The sequence below is a fragment of the Crocodylus porosus genome, unplaced genomic scaffold (assembly GCF_001723895.1).
Source record: "Crocodylus porosus isolate Cpor-Errol unplaced genomic scaffold, CroPor_comp1, whole genome shotgun sequence".
NCBI lineage: Eukaryota > Metazoa > Chordata > Crocodylia > Crocodylidae > Crocodylus > Crocodylus porosus.
The window spans coordinates 3,108,879-3,118,165 of NW_017728910.1; positions in this window are offsets into that span (position 1 = coordinate 3,108,879).

Genomic DNA, 9,287 nt, shown 5'->3' on the forward strand with positions numbered 1-9,287 from the left:
CTCCCTTCCTTTCTATAGTGCTGAGCTGAGGGAGGGGCATGGTCAGGCCCCTGCAGGATGCTCTGATTAGGGAGGGGTTCACCCTCCCACCTCCTGAGCAGCCCTGCAGGGAGTTGCTAACAGGGTTTATCACCCCTAACTCAGTGTTTATCAGCTCGTTAAGAAAACAAACATCCTCTTTCCATTAGTTCAGACTTTTCTTAAACAGCTTTTTCCAACGAAGGAACAGAGGGACATTACCAGCTGATCTGTTGATTAACCCCAAAAAGCCCTAAGCAGTAGGGCTGTGCAAAATTTTGCTGGCTGTTCTGTTTCAACAGTGTTTCAACTCATTTTGAGCTCCAAACAGTGAAATCAAAATGAAATGAAGGGCTTCAAAACAGCCTCAAAATAAAATGAGGCTAGTCAAAATGTTTCAAAAGTTGTGCTGGGATTGGGAACTCAGCCCAGCTGGGCTGAGTAGTTTCTCCAGCCCGATCTAGCGCTGGGGAGGGGAACTGAGAAATTTGGCTCAGTTCTCTATCCTAGTCCCAGGTGGCAGCACTGGCTTCCCTCCCTCATCTGGCAGGCAGATTGGGGACCCTCAGCCCTGGGAAGACTAGCACAACCCTGGAAACCCTCCCAGGCTTGGGCCCCGATCTGCCTATCAGATGAGAGAGGCTGTTTTGAGCTTCCCCATTATAGCCAATGGGCAAAAGTCAAAACAGCATTGAAATAGCCTCGCTTTTTCAACGAAGTGAAACAGAACAGCTGTTTCGACTCCAAATGAAATTCGAAACAAAACGCTGTTCCACCTAAGCTTCAAAATTCAAGTCAAAATGAAACCATGCCATTTCACACAGCCCTACTAAGGAGAGGCTGTTGCTGTCCTGTGTGCCTTTGTCCTGTCCCAATGAAATTGGAGACAGACACACACAGAGACACCTCTCAGCATTAGCTAGCATAGCACATGCCTAGGGTCCAGGTGGCTGGGGTCAATGCTATGGGAGATGATGGGGAAAGCAAATTCCTGCTTGAGAAGTGTGTGGCAGGGGTGGGGTGGGGTGGGGCATGGGGAAGCCAAGCAGACCCTGCTGGCCCTGTAGTCTCCACCTGAAGCTCCAGCTAGGAAGCAGAGGGATGGTACCAGCCCTGTTCTCTGAAGCAGACAGCCCAGCCCAGCCCAGGGCTGCAAAGCATCTGGGATGCTGGGGGACTCTGGTTTAACTTAAACCAGGAAGGAGTCTGGGATAGGCATTGCCTAAACCAATTTGACCCAAGTCAGTTAAGTCTGATACTGCATTCAGCCAGGTTTATCTTAAACTAGTTTCTAATCATTTAAACCAGCTTATGTGTAATGTCTGTCCTTAGTCATTCTGATCAGCTGGTGAGCTCGGAACACATGACATATGCAGATTTTTGGCAGAAACTGTTGACATGCCAATTAACTCAGAGAGCTCACTGTGCATGTGCCACATAGCCAAAGATGGATGAGACCATACCACTGCTTCCCCCTCCCTGGATATGTCCTTACCTTTTGGTAATTAACAAGTCTGGATTGGGCAGACAGTATTTCTCTCTACTTTGAAATATTAAAGACCCTTCCATGGATGCATTTAAAGAATACAGATATTCTTTAAAATTATTAAAATGTACAAAAATTAGAAATTAAATCCAGAATACCAATAGTGTAAAAGTACCAAAATTGCCCTATTGTATTTTTATATTTTTAAACACTAACATTTCCTTTTGTCTTGTGTTAGAGATCATGAAATCCACAGGAACTGGCTGATAGGCTTGGGCCCCGATCATTTTCTAAGGCTGAACATTCATTTAATTTTGGTTAAAACTTGTAAATAAGTCTGCCTCAACTTAGCTGCCTAACTAATTGTTTGCAATCTGATTATTAGAGAAATTGAGTTCTCACAACTTCTGTTGACTTCAGGTGACAACTTTGTGGCCTATATTTGAAAATACTGGGCAAGTATACAGTTGTATCCAAGCAACCCAGTGGAGCTTGTATATCAGTCATTGTTACATCTCTATCACATAATCCGATGAGTGAATGCTTTCTTGTGAATTAGAGTGCTGGCTGCTTTAGTAAAAGGTGGCTCCCTACATAATATTTGTCCATATCTGATTGATTGACATGAGTAGTTTCATTTACAGGACCCCATTCATATGTGTAAAGAAAAAGGGTAAACTTCTACAATGAAAAAGTCTTTGTATTTTCAGGAAACTTCTGACTGACATAACTACAATCCATTCAGTGAACTGAACATTTGCTGGCATTAAAGGTGAATAATTGCTTTTGTTTTCCTGTTTAAGCCTATTAAGCCATTTTTTATTATGTACATGCAGTTTATATAGCAAGTAGCCCACTTCTGCAGGAAGCGATGGGTCATTATGCTCATAGAAGAGGGTACAAGCACCATGTGAAATTTTTTTCTGCGTTTCATGTTTTTTCCTCATCATGAGCTTTTGACTACTAGAATGGCTGCTGTGACGCAGAGAACTGTGACGGAGTACTGACTGTCTCAGAAGATCCTGCTTTGCTTGTTCTTCTAACTGAATACATAACTGAATTTCCTAAAAGATTGTGCTGCTGTTTACACCTGATAAGATATCTGGAAGCTGTGAAGGCTTTGATTCAGGGCCTTTGCCATATTGCAGGGCTGAAAGCTCTGGAACTGATCATTCACTTTAACAGAATGCCACCATCTAACTCATTTGTCCTTCTTGAATCAGATTCCTGCCATGTCCATATATAGCTTCTGGGTTAATTTATGCATAACTGATTTGTAATTTAGAAGGTCTTAGTGATGTTGAAGATGGCTTGTGTGTTATTGACAGACTGAGGATAACTTAAATATACATTTTGTTGAGGGTTCAAAGGACTAAAAAAGTTCTCATTTCTGTTATGTCACTATTTAGTATTTTCTAAACAGTTTTCTTTAGGCATTTTTCTGAGCAGTGGGACCCTAGATAATATTTCCTTCTTACAGATACTTCCTGGAGTTATTTCTTTTGAGTCAGATTATTTGAATGTCTATAAATTAAAGAATTTTCAGTACTTCAGAAGAGTCACTGAAACTGCTACTGGGTGATACATTTGGCTGCAAACATTACATTTGGTTCTTATTCACCTTCCAGAAAGCTTTTTTGGAGTATGTGCAAAGCAGGACACATGGACAAACCAAATGCTAAATACTTTAAAGATTTTGACAGATTGCCAGTCAGTATGCTTAGTCAGGTCGATATAGTTCCTCTTCCTTGCTAACTTGAATTCATTGTCTGAGCTAGTTTCATTGGTACAGAGCAGAAATTACACAGCTTTATATTTAATTACCAAGCTTTCCTGAGTCTACACAAGACCAAGTCCTGGATTTTTCATAGGGGCACAGCATCTATATACACAGCATCTTTATACACTGGCACAGCATCTTTTATGAGAGAAAAGAATACTCTGACTAGGCCCCAGAATTGCTTTGGTGATGTTTTTCAGCTACTAATGCAGTCTCACTACTATAGCAACATCTATCTGCATGTGATGTGGGTCCCTATGTGGGAAGGGGAAAAAAGGCCACTGCATCTAAAAGCCAGTCATGGACCTTCTTCCCTCATATCCTCACCCACTCACAACTATGAGCTGCAATGAAACCATATGGAGCTGTGTTCTTGAACACCCACAGCATCTGTAGCTCCTTCTTATACTCCAGGAATCCTGTCCCCCACCCACCTCTCCCTTTTGCAATGATTCTCTGGACCCCTAGGAGAAAGGGGATTTATCTTCACATAGAGTCAGAGATTAGAGGTTCAAGTGTGGGATAAAAGTAATAAAGTAATAAAGAATCAAGAGACCCAACTTCAGCATTGACACATTGTACAATCTTTGACAAGTCACTTTGCCTCTCTGGGCTATAGTTCCCCATTTGTTAAATTAAAATCAATTAAAGTATATGAATTATTATTTGAACCTTCTCCAGGCAAGTATTTGACAGTGCTGCTGTCACTGTCAAATACAGAGGCAAATGAACCAAAAGAGGTGGCAGCTGTGATGTTCCTGTTAGATATTCTGCAATACTACTAGAAGTTGCATCACACACAAGACCAGTTCTAAAATTTGGCATTTCCATGCACAAGTATCAACATGCCCTTTATCAGAAGGTTGAGTCTGGTGCCTCTGGAGCACTCTCTGTGACATGTAAATTTAGTTCATTAGGTGTAATCTATTCATCCCAGCTCCCATCTCTGACTTTTGTGATTCTTTGATTTTAGGAGGGGTTTGCTCAAATTGGCAAAATAACGTCTTTGCTGTATCTCCTGTTTGCATATGTAACAGTTAATCTTCATAGAAACATTAATGCTTTATATGCAGTAGTGATTGAAGTGGATAGCTCCTGAAAGCAAGAATGAAAAATTGCAGTCCTGAAATCTGGCTCAGCTATCCTACTCTCTGCTAAATCCAGAAAGGCAAGTCTGTCTGGCTTAACAATGCTAGTCTATGAAAAATGTTATAGGTGCTGATGTACCCATGTTATTTAAACAGTTTCTTGTGCTAGAATGCCATGCTCATGTCTTGCTAGAACTTTGAGAAGCTCCTTGCCTGTATCCCTCAGGTACCGAGAGAACTTCCACCTTGTTAGAGCTTCATCTATCTCGGTATTTAATTTTCTTTGATTTTACTCTGGAGGGGAAACATGAAAAATGTTTATGTTATTCTCTTAGAGAAACTTGGAAGATGTGTTCCCCTTCTACTGGATATTAAAAATTAACAGTTGATTTACTCCCAACTTCTAAAGGAATATACATGAAAAGAAATAGAAGCTGAAGGAAGCTATAGACCAGGATAGTCCAGACCACCGTAACCCTTTTTTTAGGTCTACTTGGACACAAGAATGATCTTACTGCAAGGTTTGGTGGTGTTGGTTGTAGCCGTGTTGGTGTAAGGATATAGGTAGACAAGATTCTCTAGCTAAATATGGTATCTTTTCGATCAACTGAATAGTTGGAAAAATTGTTTTTTATAAGCGTTATTGGTTTCTATTTCATCCAGGACAACACAAAACAACAGCAAACTCCTCCCTATGCCTGACGAAGGGTGTTTGTGTACAAAAGCATGCAAAGAACAAATTTTCCAACTATTTAGTTGGTCTAATAAAAGATATCACTTTTACCCAAAGAACCTTGTCTGCCTCTTACTGTAAGCACACTTATGCTCCATTGCACCAGTTGTCGGGGCTCCTCGCTGTTGATGGCTTTGGAGACGCAGGAACAGATGGCATGGATCTGTGCCAGATGAGAGGCTTTCACACATAAGTTTCAAACTGGAGACAAATCTGGAGAAAATGAATGGGTGTAGCCTAACTGTGATTGCTTGATGAAATGGAATAAATCTTTTCCACTAAGATGGTTAAAGAAAACATTGCTTTGCACTGCAAATTTGACGCCCAGTAGCAATTTTAGGACAACTGGAACTCCAGAAGAAAACTGAAATGGCAGTTGAGGTTCAAGTTACAAATGAATTACTTAGCAACACTCAACTCGTTTATAACTGCAAGTGGATAACATCTATCTAACACCAGTTAAGCATTCTAATCTTGTTAAAGCTAATAGAGAGGGGAAATCCAAGACAACAAAAGGATGACTGCTCTTTGTCTTTTGATTTTGGGGGACAAGTAATGAAAAGTAAGACGGAGAATACTGCTGAGTGATGTAGTCATACTTGCCTGAACACTTCTGAGCATGCTTAGATGTCATGGAGAACAGAACATGCAAACTTTGAAGTAGTCTCTTTGGGAGCTCAAGAGCCAGCATTTTACCTTGCCTTTACCTTACCCTGTTGTAGATGTAAAATGCTCACAGAGAAAAAACATCTATTTTTAAATTATAAGACATTCTGAAGGCATAAATGATATCCTGTAGCTAGACAGCTACTAGGCCAGATTCTTAGCAAGTGTAAATTGGCAGCACTCTGAAGTCTTTAAATCACCTGAGGATTTGAATAAACCTGTTGTATTATCTCAGGACGAATAAATTTTCTCAGAAATTTTTTATAGTGAGGACAAAATTCTGCTCTTAGATACTTCCCTGGTGCTATAATCACTGTCTTAAGTCTTGTTCATCTCAGTTTAACTATATATATAGATATATATATCTATATATATATTGGAATTCCCAAAAGGCCAGGCATGTTAAGTAATTTATAATGTAACTAACAATGTAACGTTATTGAACTTTTGGGGGTGTAGACATTGATACCCACCTCACTGTAAAGCATATCAAAGGAATTATAGCATCAAAATCAAGGACTCAAAAGTTCAGAAATGCCAGAACAACGTTTGCTTTTTCAGCAAACTTTTCAGATTTTTCAGACTTTTCCCTTGGCCAAATCTGAGATACTTCATAAGGAAGGCAGACAGCATATCCTTGATATAAGAATGATCCCCTGTCAAATTCAAGTCTACTCTCCATTGAAAAGAGGCATTAAATCTTCTCAATGAAACTGTTTTCAGTTGTTTTTTAATAGAAGCCAAAAATGTGAGTTTTTTCCCTCCTAACGTTATTCTTGGAAATAGCTGAACAACTTTTGATTTAAAAGAGGAATAATCAGACGAAGGTAAACATTTAGCATGAATAATGTTAGCACAAATGGTTGAAGTCTGGCAAAGTTATAAGCAATTGAGAATAGGTATAATGAGGGGAAAGGCCCAGTAACTTTAGTCAGAGGCAGTGCTACAAATACTATAATAATGTTATTTAAGTGAACTGATGAACATGTATAGCCACAATTTTGTGACTGCCTCTTTCTGTATCTCAGTTTTTTCTCTAGTGCAGCTTCACTGAGTCTATTTGTAAATACATCTAATGCACTCATATGAGCTATGATTTGGGCTCATGAACCTTTTTACCTTTACTGTCCTTCTCTGTTTTTTTGCATCCACAGCTGCCAGGCTCTTACTAAAGTTTTGATATAAGGGTATTGCACTACAGATTTTCTCTTTTATGACAGCTTAATTAAAAACATTTATAAATGAAAAGTTTTTGCATAGTGCACAGGGCCCATATCATCAGCACTGAATGCATATCTAGTGGAGCAGGAAAAGTGTATGATTATGTCAGCCATAAGATGTGTCCAAATGTGTGTTTGTTTTCATTAAGACTGTTACTGTATAGAACACTCAAAACCAATCAGAAGACATCTGAAACTAGGGGAATATGTTATCAAAAAAGACTTTTAAAATTAAACATTCTAATGAAAAGGGCGCATCATCATGGGTAACTTCTACTACCATAATGTAAAGCTTTGGCCACAGTGACAGTATTTTAAAGCTCACAATGACAGTACCTTAAAGCTTCATGAATATCCTACTTTGGAGCCACTTAGGCAGGGTAGTTTTTTGCTTAGTCTCAAATTTCACAAATGTTACCAAAAAAAGCCCAAACTCATAAGACTGCTGGTTAAAAAAAACAAAACAAAAATGTAAGATCAAATACAAAATCATTTGATGAATGGATATTTTGGCCTTAGTGCTAGCCATAGTATTGAGTGCTACCTTTACAAAAGAGAGATTTGAGTAAGGTATACCATACAGATGGAGATCTGGATTTCAGTCTTCAAACACCAGGGACATTTGGCACATCAGTGACACAGGCAAATTGCAAAATTCAGACTAGATACATGTCCAGATTTCGATTCTGGGTTCAAGTTAGATGAAGATTTCAGTTCTGATGGAAACTCATCTCTGCTGGTTCTTTTACACTGAAGTATATATTGTCCATATACCTGAGGTAGTTCTGTTGGGCCAAATTCATCTTTAGGCAGAAGGGGCCAATATAAAGCTGTGGTACCCTTATAAATTAACTACCACATGATAATTGTGTTATCAACTCCTTAAAAGCAGTGAATTGTTATTGTATTGCATTCAATCAGAAAGAAATCACATTTTCTGTTTTAGTTTGTTACGTACCTAAGATGGCACTGTAAGCTGTAAATTATCATTAGCATACTACTTTAAAGCCAAAGCTTGTTTTCCTTGGTAATAACTGCCTTCATGGATGTCAGAATACCCCCCTGGGGAACTGCATGTTCTTACTAGAGCTACGGGTGTTTTGTTTAAGCAATAGCTTCCAGGCATATTGGAAATATGAGGTAGCAACTATGTATCACATGCTGGGTATATACAGAGGACATACACTACGGTGTTTATTTAGAGCACTGCAGGGCTCTTTTCCTGCTGAGGTTTACAATGTGCCTAGAAGCAGTATTATATTCAAAGCTGAATTTTTACAGAGAACAACAACTTTGAAAGGGATTCCACATTTTTTTATAAAATGCTTCAATATTTCCACAGCAAGGAGCTTTACAAAAAGCCAAGATTTTATGCACATTGTACAGGAAATAATGCTTTAAGTGGCTTTAGTAATCGCCTTTCTTGGCTGCATTACTTTCATGTGGTCACAGGTTTGTGTATTTTAGGAAGAATAAGATACTCACTGAAAAACTAAACCTGTTGACCAGATGTTGATTAAAATGACACCCAACCTGATTTACTTTCTCTTGAGTATTGTCCTGACTAAGATAATGGACTAAATCCAAGGTCTTAATATATTTGATGTAATCCTCACCAATGATTCCTTTGATGCCTAGCATGTGGTCTTCCATGTGTTAGTTCAGTACAATTACAGTTAGATAGGAAAGGGGAACAGTTCACTCTATAACTCCTATTCTGCAAATGCCGACACCTGAGCATAACATGTGCTACCTTCAATTGTCTCAGGGTCAAAACCGACAAAAGGGCAAGTTCATATCACTTGTAACATGATGAAATGCTAAATTCCCACTGGTTAAATGAGCTATCAGAAATGACTGATAATTTATCATACCTTCTTCTAGACTTCAGAAATCTTCTCGACACTTTGAAGACTTCTGGCATTTAATTTAATGTGTGGGTAAAATAATCTTCCTCTTGGTGTCACTTATTGAGGAAAAACTGACATACTTCAGGAACTGAAATGGAAACATTTTATCTTGCTCTGTTTTTTAAATTCATCCAGTTGTCTCTATTCTGTGAATATGTGCAAGTGCTTGAAGGAGAAGTAGGCAAAACAGTGAAACTTTTAGCTTTAATGAAGAGTATGTTATTCTAGCAGTGGTCCCACTTTGTTAATAGGAGTAAATATTCACAGTCCAAGGTACCATTCAACATGAAGCAACAGCATTCTGGTCTCTAATGAGGAAATGATCTTATCTGAGGTTTTTATCCCCAAACCAATGTAATATTTAGCACTAGATCTACTACGTGTTG